The sequence below is a fragment of the Manacus vitellinus genome, unplaced genomic scaffold (genome assembly GCF_001715985.3).
Source record: "Manacus vitellinus isolate BGI_N305 unplaced genomic scaffold, ASM171598v3 scaffold_6_pilon, whole genome shotgun sequence".
NCBI classification, from domain to species: Eukaryota; Metazoa; Chordata; class Aves; order Passeriformes; family Pipridae; genus Manacus; species Manacus vitellinus.
In genome coordinates this window covers 39,731,298-39,748,729 of record NW_021940750.1, presented here as the reverse complement: position 1 = coordinate 39,748,729, position 17,432 = coordinate 39,731,298, and positions in this window count along the sequence as shown.

Genomic DNA, 17,432 nt, shown 5'->3' with positions numbered 1-17,432 from the left:
TTGTGCTTTTCAATTCAGTTGCATCATTTATAACATTTTAATTCTTCTCGTTGTCCATGGTGTTGAAAGCCACTAGTTTTGAGAAACCCCGGGGACCCCTAAATACCCTCTTTTTTTTTCTCTCTCCCAACCGGCATCTAGCTTTTTACCATTTCCTTAATGTTTGCAGCTAGAAATGCAGCTTAAGTGGCATTATGCTAAGTAATTATTCTTACAGGATGTGAAATGAAACAAATTTCGCACAGTATGAAATTATTCCTGCCATGTATGGCGTTTCGGTGGCAGATTTTTCCCGTTTGGACCATAAACAAGGCTCGGTGGCAACGGAACAACACGGGGCGGAGGAGGGGGGGGGGGGAGGAGGAAAACGCTACCAAAGGTAAGTCCTTGTAGCAAAAAAAAAAATATTTTTTTGGCTGGATCAAATATTAAACCTGCTACTACAAATTTCACGCTTCGCATTCCTAGCGCGGGTGCCAAGGGATGATGCCAAAAATTAATTGGAAATAATCTTTGCTTGCCTTGTGTGCTGTATCCAGCAGAGGGCACAACGGATAAGTGATGGGTGCGACGCCGAGCCCGCCGCCGCTGATAAGGCTGTTTGTAATTATTTCTGCAAAAATATGTAGCAACATGCTTTGGTGCTTATTTACATTTGGGGATGTGGTCTGGAATGGAAGGTTTAGATTTATATTCCTTCCTCTCCCCCCCCCCCCCCCCCCCCCCCCCCGATCCTCATCAATACGTGGGAGACTTTGATGTTCTGTCTGCTTTATGTTTCCTTGAATTGATGGGTTTGCTCGTTAAAAGTAAAGGGAACTGGTTCGGTCTTTGGATATCTTCAATTAAAAATTCAAATCTTGGCTGCTAATAGGGAGGGGGTGCACCTTGTGGCAGCGTGTTCTTCCAGCAGTGTTTTTACGTGGGTTTCTGTGGGTAAATAAAAATGTTGTTTCAGAGTGAAAAAAAAAAGAAACAGGTTGAAGAAAATTGTAAGGAGGGGAATATTGTCCCTTTTATTAATGGAAAAAATGTGAGTTGCTGGTTTATATATAGCAAAACAGTAAATGGGAAGAGAAAGTTTCCCATTAGTTTTACATACTATAGAATAAATCCTGTGATTGCATTAGGCAGGAGGTAGTTGGGGAGAAGATGCAAGACAAGCCTAAAACAACAAATTTTTTTAAAAATCCGCTAATAATTTTTTTAAAATTACTTGAATTCAATGAATTATGCAATCAGCAAAATGGACCAGGACGTTGGGGCACAGCAGTGCTTTTGCTAGTGCAGGATGGGTAGATATTCTTAAGCACGGTCAGTATTCAGAAACACATCCCCCAGGAACAAGCACAACCCTTAAATCAGCCTCTCTGATTAGGGGAGAATTCTTTTCATAAATGATACAGATCAGAAAAGAAACCTGCGAGCATGTTCTCCCCGCCCATCCTCGTTTGGAAAGCCTGATACTTCAAATTATTCCCGGTGTTTCTAGCCCGCTTTGCACAGTTGGGATGAAGTGGGAAGGAAGGGAAGGAGAGGGAAACGTGTTCTAGAAGAAGTAGAACAGCACAGTCTTTCTCAAACAACTGAAAAACGTATTTCACGCTGGTTCCTTCCAGTTTCACAACATCTAAATAGATGCTGCCTTGGAACAAGTCAACATTTGATGCAAACAACCTCAGAGCTCAATCTGTGCAAGAAAAAAAAAAAAAGAAGTCTGTTTTCATGTTCTAGTCTCTCCCCCTCTCGTTTCAGGGTTTTTGTTTAAATCAACACTTTCCAACTGTGTAGATTTTAGCTGGAGGTTTTTTTTGCTTGCTTGTTTGTTTTGGAGAGGAGGGGGGTTGTAATTTCCCAACGTATGGGAGATAAATGAGATGTTTAAAGCGCCTCAGTGGAGTGGCATAAAAGCTGGGAAATCAGAGAGATTGTAAATCTGTGTTTGTTTTAGAAATAAAATAAAATAAATCAAGCAAGAGCAGGTTAGAGCTGCTAATACTGAGCTGATTAAGAGCAGCAGTTACATAAAAAGCAGCTAGAGTCCATATTGTAAGTAAGTATTATTGCAGCCATGAGAAATGCAGCTCCAAAGCTTTTAAGGGCTGGTGTGGCTTTTTTTTTTTTTTAATTTTTTTTTGTGAATTAAATGCTGATGAAAGGTATGGGATTGACAGCTTTGCAAACTCGGTGTTGCTATTTAATCACATAACCCGTGGTAGTGCCTACAAGACCTACAGGAGCAAGTTGTCCCAGCCCCCCGTGGTCACTGTTTTTAGGGACAGAGATCACTGAGTCCCCCATTCCAGGCTTGTAGGGTCCATGATCTCTTTGTGGATCTCTACAAGGAGAAAACATCCAAGAACTTGTTAAGTTGGGAAGTGGTGGAGTCACTTATCCTGAAAGGATTTAAAAGATGAGTAGATGTGGCACTTGGGGATGTGGGTTAGTGGTGGGCTTGGTGGCACTAGAGGAATGATCTTAGAGGACTTTTCCAGCCTAAATGATCCTGTGATTCTCACTCTTGCAATCCCAAGCCATTGTGCAACCACTGGGTTGGCACAGCTGTCCCTCAGACCCCAAAAGCCTCCCACACCTTCTACCAAGCTTGGGACTGGTGAGAAGTGGAAACCCACAGCTCTAACGAGGCAGAGAAACAAGGGGTGCTGCTGTCCTGTAGTGGCTGAGCTGGAACCCCCAGAACTGGAGGGGCAGAGACTGAGGAGGAGGGAAAACTGCTCCTGCCCTTCCCTTTGGTGAAGTTTCACCCAGTATGTTGGAAATGTTCAGCAGTTCTGGCAGGCAGCTCCCTTTCCCTTGAGAGTGAGTAAGAGACACGGAGATTGACTGAACCCATCACAGGGAGGTTTTGTGTCCCCTTCCCTTGGTCAGGACAGGCTGGCTGCTGTCCACAAGCTCATGGGACCCAGACCCTTCTCTGGTAAATTGTTTTCATTGTCCTGTCCACATCCTTCATCAGAGACCTTCCCTCTGCAGCTCTTCCTCCAGCATTAGCCAAGGTGAATGTCCCGATATCTGGGATTGTCCATGTCCCACTGAACTATCCAGATCAAGCTGATGGTAGTGGGTATTTCTACCACTCATATGACATTGACAAGCAGGAATTACCCCTGGGAATTACAGAAATTATTTGAAGTCTGTTTAGATCAGACTAAGTCATTTTTTTCTGCTGTTCTTCCTTGTGATGCTCCATTCACTGGCAGTGAAATGATTTGCCTCATTTGGAGCATTATTTGAGCCTTTTGGTTTCAAAGTCTTCCTTCTTACAGGACCTTTTTGAAATTGAAACTGTCCACATTCAAAGGGAGAGGTCATACATTTAGTTTAAAAAAAAACAACTCACCCCTGAATTTTTAAACCTAAATTCTGAAAACATAAAATCATAATAATTACGTTTGCTTTTTTTTTTCTTTTAATACATTTCTTATGCATTTCTTGTGGCTGAAATGTCCTGAATCAACCTGTATAGAGCAATGGGTTTGGTGTCCCAGGGCTATTTTGATTTAGATAGTGACTATTCAAAATGTTTTATTTACCTTCCCCTGCCGCTGCAAAGAATATTTGAAATCCTTGGAGGGGCAGGTGGATGTATTTCCCTGTCATTTATTGCTAGAGCAGAGGAACACAAAAATATAAGAAGAATAAAAATGAATTTACTTGCCTTGTGGTCTTCTCCAGGGCCACAAATATTGTGCTGGGAGGTGATGGAGAGGATGAGGACTTCGCTTATGTCCGAGCTGTCATTGCTGGCCCACACTCCCCTAAATTTCCTCACAGCTCCTGCCTACCAGAAAACCCCCTGTGTTGCTGCTCTCCCTCTCCCCCTCACCCTGAGGTACAGAATGGAAACCCTTCCATGGTTTCCAGTCACGTCCAGCTCAAGCTGGAAGGTGACTGTGGAAGGTCAGCACATCCCTGCAATTCTAAGTTCACATCTCTGCAGGTTTCCCTGGAATTTCCTACAGGGAAACAGCTGTTTCCTCGGCTTCACTGATGTCTCATGGAAAATGGGACATTTCCTGACCTGACTGGCTTTCCAGGGTGGAAGTATGAAGAAACCTCTCCAAATATCCCCTCACATGAATCCCTTTGCATCTCAGATTTCTCTCTGCCCAGCAGCCCAATGGAAGCCTCTCCTGGAAGGACACCAGGCTGCATCCCAGCTGGCACAGAACTGGGTGATCCACCCCATTCCAAGGCAGCAATCCTGGAGGAATCAAGGGAATTGCATGGTTGGGAGTCCCTTTTTCTCAGTCCACACTGGAGGAAGCCCAGGTTGGCAGCTCAGGCGAGGGCATTTGCAGTGTGGGAAATCCCACACAAGGTGGCAAACCCTTCTGCAGCTGGAATTTGCATTTTCTGACCACAGCAAATAAGCAAATAACCCCATTTAGCTCTTTTGGTGTACAAGGTTGTGAAAAAAACAGGATTTATACAGATATGTATAAGCTAAATATTGAAATATGACTGAAACAACATTTTAGAGCTCAGGCCCGCTGGTATATTCCACTCCAAGCAAACATGCAACATCAACTGGCAGCTGCCTAGAAGAAAAGATGTGAATTGAGACAGCAGGAATAAGTTACAATGGGCCAATTGAGCCATTTTTAGGAGAAGAAAATAAGGGCAATTGCTGATTTCTTTGGCCTTATTCTCAACTGCTGTGCCACAGCAAAGCCTTGTGCTGACTTTGCATAGGCTTAGCTGCTACACAAAGGAAAGAAAAGGATCTTCCTGGCTTTTATTTTGTTTTAGTGCCACCAAGAAACTCCCTCTCCTGTGCAAGACGGTGTCCAAGAGCCCTGAGCACTGTGGCAAGGGGTGGGAGCAGAGATGGAGTGGGAGGGAGGGATGCAGAGAGTCCAGGGAGGGAAAGTCCCAGCTTATGCATAAGAAAAGTGATCTGTGGTCAGTGATGAGGCAAAGGCAGCTTTTGTGAGTCCCTCCTGTCCCTCCAGTCCCTCTGAGGAAGGTTTGGTGTGCCGAGAGCTGTCCATGTGCCCTGGCAACAAGCAGTGTGTCCTGATTCATCCCAGTGGCCGATGAGGAGAAACTCAGGACTGGGCGTTTAAATGCTCAGGTGGTGTCCTCTGGAGCTCAGATCTCACCAGGGGACAAGGAGCATCTTCCAAAACTTTCCATTGAGACATGTTGCTGTAGCATTAACCTGGAGGAAATTCAGCTGCAGCCATCCCTGCAGGTGTGAAGGGATGTCCAGGGATGCAGGGGTGGAGCAGAGATTTGTGCCTGTGAGTGGTGCCCAGGCAGTGGATGTCACCCTAGGGAGACAGAAGGTGGTAAGGATGAAGGTGTTTAAGGATAACAAAATTTGTTTCGTTTTGGAACACCAGAAGCCGTGCTAGCAGGTCTGTCCATGCCTTTCTGCAGGTGGGAATCCTTCCTCACACATTCCTTGTGCAGCTGCCTGTGTGGAATGCTCCTGTGGCTGGTCTCACTCTCGTGGTGAGAGTCTCCCTGGCCTCTGCAGTGTTTGTGTGTCTCTGAGATGACATCCCCACAGATGTCAGAAATTGCATGAAGCCAAAATGTAGAGGGGATGATCCAAAATACAAAATCCTGGCTCAAGGCATCCCTAAAGCACCGACTGCTGGATGTTCAGAGATGTGGTGGGGGAAGGTTGCTCCGTGCTTCTTCCTTTACCTCATTTCCACAGCATGGCTGGTGTTGGAAGTGGAACAGTGCACTTGCTGGACCCAAAACTAGCAGAGAAATGACTCTGTCCTTACAGTCACTCTCACTTTTCTTTAGGTTTAGGCTTCAGGCTCAGAACTTCCCTGTGGGACTGGCTGTCCCTTTTTGCTTGACCTGTGGCAGGGGAGGAATCCCCACCCTTCCCCCAGGCAGAGGAGGGGACAGTCAGTTTGTGTCTCCCATGAGGCCCAACCACCACATCCCTTTTCCCTTCCATTCCAAACAGGACTGGACCACATTAGAAGATCCATAAACACATCTGTGTCGCTCAAACCGTTTTTTGGCCAAGTCTGAGCCAGCTTGGCCACATGTACTGGAAACCCTTGAGGGAGGGGACGCCCGTTATCCTTACTTTGACATTCCCAGTGCTCTGTGGGATGAGAGGAAAGGCTGGAAGCAGGCAGGGAGCACGCACCAGCGCTGCACGCCGTCCTTCCGCTCCTGCCTTTAAGTCCCTGACACATAATCTTGGTCCTGATTTGGTCTCCACCTCATCTGGCTTGTGTAAGCTGCTTCCCGTGACCTTTCCGCGGCGAAGGGAAGGAGGGGGAGGGATGGGGGGCATGTTAATAGAGCCAGACCCTCCTGCCAGCGGGCAGAGGGTGCTCTTGCCTTGCATATCCCGCTCCCTCCGGATAGCCGAGGCTGTTCCCCTATAAACCAGCCCTTTCCACGCGCTCGGGCCAGGGGATGCCCGAGCATCCCCGCTGGCCCAACGCGCTGGCGAGGGATCTGCTTCATTAATATTCCTGCTCGGGTGGGTGGGTGGGGGAGGGGCGCGCGTTTAACCCTACTTTATTCAAATAGAAAAACGCGTGTGGTGGAGTGAGAGGGAGACGCGGGCTCTCCCATAATTCCAGATTTAATTGGAAATTTAGTAAATCTGCTAAAATATTTAGTGGTTTCAATTTTTCCCCCCCCTCCTCTCCCGCAAGAAACAAAGGATCCCGGTTTATCGTGTGTCTTTCAACAACTTTAATTTCATTTGTAGATTAAGGATGGAAGTAGCATTTCCACTCGATTGCATACTGGGCATTAAGGAGACAAAACCGCTCATTGTTTGCCCGAAGTCGGAGGGGTTTGTGCAGACATTAAGCTGTAGGTGGCATTCTTTATACCTGACATCAGGACGCTTTTGTCCGCCATTCAGTTGACAGGATTTTCTGCTGACCCCTCGGAGGTGTGTGAAGCAGTGAAAACAACCAAGCCATTCCTGCCAGGTGATGAGGACTCAGGGAGAAGTGGCACAGCCTCATCCCAAACCACCGGGCAGCGGCTGCTGACAAAAATTGGTAATTCCGCCTCATTTATTTTTTTTCTTTTTGGAGAGCATCTGAGAGAATTAAAGAGCAAAGAGTTGGTGGCCTTTCCTATAACATAGTCAACAGCAACCCTTGCCCAAGAAGTGGTCAGTTGGACAGTTTTTATCCCAAACCCATGAATATCTCCTGAATTTTTGTATGCCCAAGGGTTTCATGCTCACTTCTGCCTCCTCTGTTGATGGTGTTGGGGCCAGAGCTGAGGTTACAGGGTGGGATCCTGGGCTCAGACCCTGGAGAGTCAATGGCTCGTGGTTAAAACCAGCACAAGGTCCATTTCAGGTGATATTTTGTACCCATGCAGGACATGGAGTGACCATGCAGACAGCAGAAGTTGCATTTCCATTTATTATTACACAAATTATATGAACTCCTGTTTTGACCTTAATTGTTCTTACATGCCCATCACTCATGAAAGTAGTCTCCCACCCAGAGAAGTTTATGGGGCTGTCTTGTAATTTTTTTGTTGTTTATTTCCCAATGCTGACCAAGTTGCTCCCATGAAAACCAGTGTGAGTTTGGCCCTGGGCTCATGTTCGAGGCAGGGTTGCACAGGGTGCCTTTGCCAACCCGACCTCTTCAGTTTTATTGCTGTTTTTTTAAAATAATCCTTTGTTTGTATTTTCTCTGAAAAAACCAGCCCAGCCTCTTCTGAAGCCATCTTTTGGTAATTCTCTTAACTACTGTAATGCAAACTCACCACAAAAGCTCCTCGAGAAATCAAGGCTTTTGTGAACGCCAGGCGTGAGGAAGAAAATTGTCGCCTAACCTTTCAGCCATCCTCATTTTCAGGGGAGCAAAGGACAATCTCTGGAGACACAGGGTGGGTTTTTTATCTGTGGCAGTTAAATCAGATTTATTAACATGCCACGTTATGAAGGTGGCAAGTAACATTTGTTTTCCTGGGTCTTTAGGGAATTTATCCTGCCATCATTAAACTGGATTTTAAACCACCATTTAATGTTTTGGGTTTTTTTCCTGGGTATGTTTTTTTTTTTTTCCCCCAGCATCCAGTGTTAATCCTGCAATTGGAAACCACAGTGGATAAAAGTACTGTGTAACTTGCTTCCAGAACAAATAAGGTACAGCAGCTAATTTTAGTTTTAGGTTTCAAGGAGGGGGAGAGGAAGGGGGTAAGGCAGCACCTTCCCTTTATACCACGAGACAGCCTTCAAGTGTGAAAGCAGAAATTCCCAAGCCGAGATCTGGTGAATGTAAAAAAGGTTCATTTTCAAAATTGCAACAGCCTGTACTTAGGTGATATTAGAAGACACCATGACAGTAAAGTAGTTTTATGCATAGCGGCTTAGCTAACATTTTGAGAACTAGTTTAGTGAAGCTATCAGGTTTAAAAATACCAAGCCACAAAGTTTTAATGAAACTATGCTTGGATCAAAGTACCATAAAGAGCATCCAAGAACTGCTTAAAAGATCCTTGAGTGGAAATTAGAATGGATCTTCAGGATTTATTCTGTAAAGCCTGTCTATTTTGACCTTTTTTCAGTCTCATATTAAGGCAGCTGAAAGTGTGTTTTGTTTGGCTAATGCTTGGGCCTCGCTGGAGCTATTAGGTCTGTTAAACTGAGGCTGCCACTAAAGTTTTAGTATGCATTAATTGACTGATAAGGACTTGGGAATCAAATGGCTGAAGGAAAGGGCTATCATAGATTTTTTTTCTCCCCTTCCTTTGCTTTATTTCTCTTCGCACTTCATTTACATCCTGAGCCCTATTGGTGATCCAGATTTGAATAAAGCCACAGCTTAAGCGGGCGATTAGATCTCAATAGCTTGGATTTTCAATGAAATTGTGGCATCTCTTTTTTTTTTCCACCACGAGTATTTAGTAGGAGGTGTGAAAATTGACACCTGGTGCAACTTTATCTTTGCAAACACTGCTGGGTTTTTTGCATTTACCGTCCCCACGTGCAGATGCGCATAGATATATGCATATATAAAATCCTCCCGAAATTAGGGTATTAGTTGATAGGCCTTTGACTCTGTCAATGTCAGGGGTTAGTGGGAAACAAAGACAAGGCTAAGCAAAGCGTTGCAAGAATGGGAAGAGATAAGAAGACCTCCCCCTTCTCCAGGTTAATTTTTTTAAGCATGTCATCCAAACGAAGCGATGATCCTGTGAACGTTATTAGAAGAAGGGAGCCATCAGGAATATATAATGCAGTAAGGGGTTTGTTATTTTTTTTTTCATTTTGATGTTATTATCATTACTGTTATTATTGTTATTATTATTATTTGGAAGCAATATGTTTAAAGTTCACCTTAATCCTTAAGCTGTTGATACGACGATGTCAAAAATGATGGGATTTGGTGATTCTCATTATTGTTATGTATTGTTCCTCTCTAGCATTCCAAATTAATATTTATAAATGCCGGGAAAAGTAGTCTTTTTTTAGACATGAGAGCTCCCAAACTCCACTTTTATTTTCTTTTTAACAAATAAACATTGTATCCAATATAGATGATTGCATTTGGGAACGAAAATTATTTCCCAAGCAATCCACTTGAGGCTGATTGGAGGTTTTTGTAACTTATTTTTCTGCCAGCAAGATGACAACCTGTAGATGTGACCTTTCCTTACCACCATTCCCAACAATCCTTGTCCAAACTCAAATAAATACTGATTGCAATGAGAGTGATCAGACTGACAGAAATACTGAAATGGGCTTAAAATTCTACCAAAAGGTTCTTCAAGCAACAGTGAAATAAAACCAATGGGTGACAAGGAATTTGTGATTCTTTGTCATCTTCTTAATTCTAAGCCCTGCCTTTCTAGAGGTCTCCCTTTTCTCATGTGTGATTTTGTCCCAGGGGTGAAGCCCTGAGGACCAACTCCCTCCTGACAGGTAGAATCATAGAATCATGGAATATCCTGAGTTGGAACAGATCCCCAAGGATCATCCAGTCCAACTCCTGGCCCTGCACAGAGCACCCCAACAATCCCACCCTGTCCCTGAGAGCCTTGTCCAAACTCTACTTGAGCTCTGGCAGCCTTGGGGCCGTGCCCACTGCCCTGGGGAGCCTGGGCAGTGCCCCACCACCCTCTGGGTAGTATGGCTAATTGATCATTGGTACATCTGTCAGAGGGGAGGAAGGTGCTTTGGGTGGGCTTGGAAAGCCCACCTGGACTCCTATACTCTGTCCCAAATATATGGACAGATCAGGAACTCTCAGAATCACAGAATGTGTAAGGTTGGAAGAGACCACTGGAGGTCATGTACTCCAACCTCCCTGCTCGAACAGGGTCCCCCAGAGCACATGGCACAGGATTGTGTCCAGATGGTTCTGGAATATCTCCAGTGGGGGAGACTCTATGCCCTCTCTGGGCAGTGTGTTCAGTGCTTGGTCACCTGCACAGCAAAGAAGTTCTTCCTCATGTTCAGGTGGAACTTCCTGTGCATCATTTTATTCCCTTTTCCTCCTGTCCTATTGCTCAGCACCACTGAGAAGAGCCTGATCTGTCCTCTGACAGCCTCTCTTCACCTGGGGTGGGGCTCAGAGTATTCACCAGGGTTGGTATCTACCTAAGGAGAATAATTATCCCATGACTGCTGTTAGCCAAAGGACAGTGAGGAATGGGATTGCTGGGTGGTAGAGACACAGGTCCTGAGGGCAGGTTCCCATCAGGAGTCCCTGAGGGGTGCACAGCCCTGCTCTGCCTGTCTGTGTGCTGCCTGAGCTACACCCAGTGCTGAATGGTGCCATGGGTGGCCCAGGCTGACCCCAAAGCACACACAGTCTTGGGGGACAATTTGGGATAGAGACTTGCCTGGAAGTGCTGAGGGAGGGACATTCACTCCCTGCAGTGGGTTTACACAGCTGTTTTTAACCAGCATCTCCAATTCTACAACAAAAGAGGAGGAGAATTTAAAAAAAAAAAAAAGAAGAAACTCCAACTCCTGCTGACCTGCACAGTTGGCTTATTTGGGGCTTTGTATCCAGTGGAAAAAAAAAATGTGTGTCCCAATTACCAGGTGAGCAACCCAGATCCAGATTGCTTGTGAAACTCATTTCCAAAACCTTTGCAATGAGAGCAGCGATCACCTGGCCCAGCTTAAGAGAGATTCCCAAAACTACCAGCACTGTGTGCAGCAGAAACATTCTGCAAAGGATGAACATCTTCAAGGTTGTATTTTGCTGGTTCAATTGTCCCATCATCTGGACATCTGTCTACCCAACTTCATGTCAGCAGTGAAGGACACGATCTCGTTCTTGCATCACCCTCTGCTTTTTGGGATAAACCTTTGTACGAGCTCCTTTGGTGCAATGGCTGGGCTTGAGACTGGGGACATCAGGTGGGAACTGGAACGGGGGACAGTTTTAAATTCAGGCAGGAATGAAAAGAGAAGATGGCACAGAAGATGATTTATCCTGGCTCGATGTGTGCTGAAGGCTGTGAGTAGACTGTGAGAGGGGTGAGGCTTCTGAGCTTTAATGGACCGTGCTGCTGCAAATACAGAGAGACATGAACTGATGAAGAATATATTCAGGCTGGATATCAGAAGAGAGTTTGAGACTCTCAGACAAGGGAGATTTGGGAATGGCCTTGGGGCAAATGCTCCAGCTCATTTGAAGCTGATGCTTGTTCAGCCTGTGAAATGGGATTGTATGGCTTGGTTGCCGGGGAATGTGACGGGAAGGACTTGGTGATTAAAGAAGGCCCTTCTTGTCCTCAAATGGGTTTTAGGATGTTTTAGTTTCCTCTTTGGTGCTGGAGGTGCTTCCCAGAAAGTCCTGGAGCTGCTGTCATGTTGTGATGACCATGGCAATTGACACTGCTTTTCAGGCTTTTGGCATGTTCTGACGAACACGGATGAAGTGTGTGTGCCCTGGTTGAACTATTTGTGCCCTGGTTGAAGTGTCTGTGCCCTGGTTGAAGAAACACATGCCTTGTAAGTGTTGTCATACTCTGCTTGTGAGATGAAGGGCTGTGGTTTTGGTATAATCAGGTGTTCCATCATTACCTCCTAGTGGTTTGCACCGCCTTCATATCCCTTTCCTTGAACCGTGGTCTGTAATGCAACATCACATACATTGCAAAAGACCATTTTTAGCACTTTCAGCATTTCAAATTTTGTGTTTGAAGCAGCCAGTCCAATGGCTGCCTATTCTGCTTTCTACAATACACACTGGCATCTTGGCACTGGGTTTGAGTAAGGGAGTGTGTGACACGACTGCCAGCAGGAGTTTGGATTTGATAACTCAAACTGCTTGATGCTCATTTTCTGTTGCAGGCTCGCAGGAAGGTACTCATTCCTTTTCCTCTGTTCCTCAGCTTCTCAACTGCTCCTCAGTAACTCACTTGTGGGATCCTACAGATCCTTTGCTTCATAAAGACTCTGGGTTTTCCCAGAGACTTATATCCTACAGTATACAGACAGTCTAAGCAAGGAAGATTTCTTTCTGAATTGGTTTCCCTCTTCATTAGATACTTGTAAAATCAGTGCCATCAGTAGAAAAAATGCATCCATCAATGCCAGGCAAGTAGATGTAGCTGCAGTGCACTAAAGACTTGAACACAGTGGGACTGACCTGTGAAATGGTGCTGCTGTCCACATGCAATGAGAGGCTGGGGTTGAACTCACCTCTGAAATGGTGAAACCCTCTCCAAGAACCCATACAAAGGTATTTTTCCCTCTGGATATTAAGAAATAAGTACATTCTTGGGAACAAAAAGAATGCTCCACACCCCGAGCACACAGCTCAGCCAAGGGATGCATTGTTGGCAGCTGCTGAAGGATCAGACAGGATCAGATATCAGCAACAGCTCTTCTCCATGTCAGGGACCCCTTCATACCCCAAAGCTTTGAGTGTCCTTAAGACAGATCTTCCACGTGTTACTGATGGCAAATACAGCCAAATGTCACCGAAAACCAGCAGCAGCACCAGGTGATCTGCTTCCCTGAGAACAGCAAAGTCATTTCACCGCAGGAGATCCATTTTGCCGCCTCAGTTCCAGCAAAGGAATTGTTTTACTCCCTCTACCCTGCCACTGGAACTCCTTCTGCAGCCCAGCCAGCAGCTTTGTGGCAGATACTGCCCTCCTGTTTGTCCCTACCCTGTTGCCTGGAAAGGGTGGTTTGTACCACAGAAAAGACATCACAGTTCATGAGCACTTCTCAGGATCTCCTGAAGGTGTTTTCCTTCCAAGGGATGCTTCTGCTCTGCTAACTGAAGAGTTTTGGAAGCCAACCCAACCACCTTGTCCCTGCTCATGGCCTGACACCACCTGAACATGTTGCAGGGCTGCAAGGGAGGAAAACTGATGCCTCCTTCGGACAACTTCCCTGCTTTCTTTCCTTGCTTATCATTTGTTCCGCCTATTCACGGGAGATACTCAAGCAAAACACAGGACTTTGTGTTCCTCCCGGAGTGCCTTAACGAGGGGGGAGTTCCGGGGCTGGCAGTGGGCAGGGTGTGCTCACACACCGTGGAGAAGGGACGTGCACCACAGGCTGCAGCAGCGGGGCCAAACTACCCACTGGTGTGGGGATAACCGGGAAACTGAGGGCAAAAAAAAAAAAAAGGGAATTTTGTGGCCAACCTGTGCCTTCTAAAATGGGAGTTTCTTAAAGGTGTTTTCAGGAAATATTTTCTGCTTGTGAAGGTGTTAATACTCTGAGCCAACCCTGAAGGCTCATGGATTCCCCTTTCACCAGAGGTTCTGTGCAGCATCTCCCAGGAACGCTCTAGACAGTAACCTTCAATCCTGCTTTTTTATGGCCAGTATATCCATAAATCCCAAAGGCACAGACTACCAGATGATGGGGACTTATTCACAGGAAGCACAAATACATATTTATTCTCTTTTTGTTCTTGGCATCCCTATCCATGGTGGGGGGTTGGAATGAGAAGACTTTTAAGGTCTCTTCCAATCCAAAACATTCTTGGATTCATATGATTCCATAAATAGTGGCTGAAGTCATTGATCTGACCATCAGTTTCCTGACCCAGAATGGTTCCTTTTAAATATGTAAGGCCATCAATTCTAGCATCACTCTGGGTGCAGGTACAGCTGACTGTTCAGTCCATACCAGGGCATCTTTCATGTGTCCTACCAGAAGACCAAGGTGTTTTTTTCTTGCCAGTGGTTCAGACTTGTGTGGGTTGGATGGTTGCCTCTCGCTCATTTTGCTCCTGCTGCCGACAGTGGACATTTCAAAGAAAACAATGATGATTTCTTGGAATAAAATGTGCATCTATAGAGAAGGAAAAAAAAAAATCAGAGCCATTTGCTGAGCTTTTATCATCGCTCTTGGGAGCAGTAAGGAAATTGGCCGTGTGCTGCCTGGGAACAAAGTGCTTTTCACGCCCTTCTTGAAATCCACCCATGTTTGGCCAAGTTATCAGTAATGTGCATGTTCTTTAGAGGTTTGTTGAAATTTGGCTGCTTCATTTCTCCGAAGGCACGGTCTGCCCAAGGCTGTTGAATGGGAGAGGGACTTTATTTCCCCAAAACAGGCCTGACTTTACTCCCTTGTGTTGATTGAACACATCTAAGGGTAGCCAGTGAGTGAACCCAAAAGAGCCCAACACTTCGTTTCATGTGAACAAACCACACCTTACTTTTCTCTCTCAAATTTGTTTTCATATGCAAAAAAACCCAGTATCTTGGATAAAATCTTGCTGATTACAAATCTAGGCTATGAACAATCTTAAAATGAGTGTTAAAGTTGGATATTGAGCCCTCAGTAGCTGAGGAGCTCTCAGAACTCAGGCAGCCTCTTCAGGCTTAATTTGTCTTCCTGCTGCCTATGGCTTATGATAATTTTTAATTACCCAATCACATGATATCTTTTCCCACAGGATCCTTGCTACTTTGCCACAAAGGATGGACAAAGATCCCTTCACAGGTACCCCGTTAGTTTGTCTTTTCATGCTTGTCCATCATGTTGTCCAAAGCCAGAAGTAAATATGGATCTACTAATTAAAGGACAGATTTTAAATGGCAAAATAATTTTACTTCTGATTTGTACCATAATGTAATCAGGGCCCACCATGGGAGCAGGGAAGAGAGAAGGCAGCTGTAAAATCTGGCTCTGACCAGAGTCTTAGCAACCATTTGAGCTGTAGATGGCCTCGACGCTGTTTGCCTTCAATCTTTTAACTTTTTATAAGACTGGAATGACAATGTAGCACTATCTGCCTGGAAAAAGTCAACTCTCTTTTTATTGCTTGAGAAGTGTTGCAGTACAGCGGTGATGGGGTCTGTATAAACCAAGATAGGCAGCCAAACTCTGTACTTAATACATGCCCAGCACACAAATAAAATGTGAAAAATGTTTCATTTTGGTCTTTAAGTAACAGAAGGAGCCCGAGGAGGAGGTAGCAGGAAGCTTAGAATTGGAAAGTGATAGCTTTGGCAGTGCAGTGCAATGATTGAAAATGACATCTTCCATACACCCAATTAAAATTCATACCTTTTAACCTCCACAGCCATCTGAGATCTGTATCATTAAGACTGATTCAACAAGATGCCTTGATATTCTAAATTATTTGTATGCCTGGTATTCCAAATAAACATTTGTGAAATTCATTTCAAAAGATGTTAACACTCGTGAAACCCATGTGCCCCAGAGGGATTATATAAATTTCCATGTCAAATATTTGAAGCAAAGCACTTGTACAGAAACAGTGTTTTTTGTGTTTTGATGCCTTTCATTTCCATAAACTAGATTACTTTCTGAAATTACTTTCACACAGAGAACAGTTTCTATTGAATTCCAGTCAGTGAGCTCCTTGGAGTGTGATGTGAATAAAATATTACTGGGTTATGTGGCTTCCAGGATGCATATGCATCTGTGCTGTATAAGCAGGGCAAACCAAGTTTGGATTTTATCTTGGAGTGGGTTCACACGCAGAGATTTGCTGTCCTAGAGTAATTGCTAAATAACTCTTTCATTTACAGCCTAACAAGGAAGCTCTCTAGATTCCTGTCTCCAGCCCCTCTACCTGGCTAACAGTGACATGATCTCCCTCAGTAAGCAGAGATTTGCTGGCAGGCAGCAATTCCTGGCTGTCCGTGGCTCTCCAACGGAAAAGTTTTATCTGCTCCTTGCAAACACTGATTCTGCCAAAAATTCACATGCACACATACACACAAAAATAGATCTGAGCAAACATTGCCTCCATTGTGCTTGTTTTGCCAACCCTGTGAAATGATCAAATCCCAGGTATTTAAACGGGAGATGGAAGGGAGAATTTTTGCCGAGGGTGTAGGGGAGGGAGGCAGCTGTGAGATTAAGTGTTTTTACATAAACTACACACACAATCTCCATTGTTATATAATATCCCCCATGTGGGTGTCTTAGATCAGCTTCTGGAATTGCTTCTAGAAAAGAGGGTGAAATGCTAACTCCGGTGAAAAATCCAGGGTTCAGCCCCGGGTGCTGCAGCAAATCCTCTGAGCACTCCTGGGTGAGGGCACAGCTAGAGCTGGGGGAGGTCTCTGAGCACCCTGGAGAGCCACCTTAGTGCTCAGATCCGTGTTTTGCAGTTGCTCAGAACCTGGAGCTCCCTCGTTTACATCAGAAGAAATTTCACATGTGGAAGCTGAGGAGCCAGGTCTCTGCAGCCAAGACGGAATGCTGGGGCCGAGCTGTTCTCTCCTGCTGTGGCAGCTGTCCCTCTGCCCAAAAAACAGATGCCTGCCCTGGTTTGGGGTATGTAAAGATCCATTTGCAGGCCAGATAGCATTTGGTTTGTTTGTCTCGTGGTAATCCTGGGGTCAGATCCTCTAACCAGCAGCAAGCAACAGATTCCCTTACTTCAGCCTGGAAGTGCAGAATTGTTTTGGGTGTCCATTTAGGGGTTCAGAAGAGGACTCAGCTTGTACATGCAGGGCTGGGTTTGCAAATGCTAGGGCTTAACTAAGCCTGCTGCATTGAGCTCGGATGGATATGTGCTCCTGAGAAAGGAAATTGGCTTTCAGATGGTGAGAGGTGTGAGGTTTTCCATGTTTTTCTGTGGGGCTCAAACCAGTCCTGTCCAGAGCTGTGAGTGAAGGAGGAATGAGTTACAGGACATGATGATATGAGACACTGGATGAACCAGTCACAGCTCTCATGAAGCTGTGGTTCTCCTGTGTAAAAGATTGGCTGCTGGGTTTTTTCCTCTTTTTATTTTATAACAAACCAGAAACCTCCTGATGTTCTTGACAAAGGGAGAATGTCTTTTTCTGTCCTTTAATGACTTACCCTCTTCTCTATTTCCTCATGGTCTCCAGACCAGCACTGGCTCAGGACAGCAGCATCTTATTTCCCTGCTGTTTCCCTGCTATTGTCACCTGCTATTTTCTATTCCCCCATGTTTGGACAGATCCTTGATAAGGAGAAGGGAAGTGAGTGAATGCATCTGACAGCTGAAGTT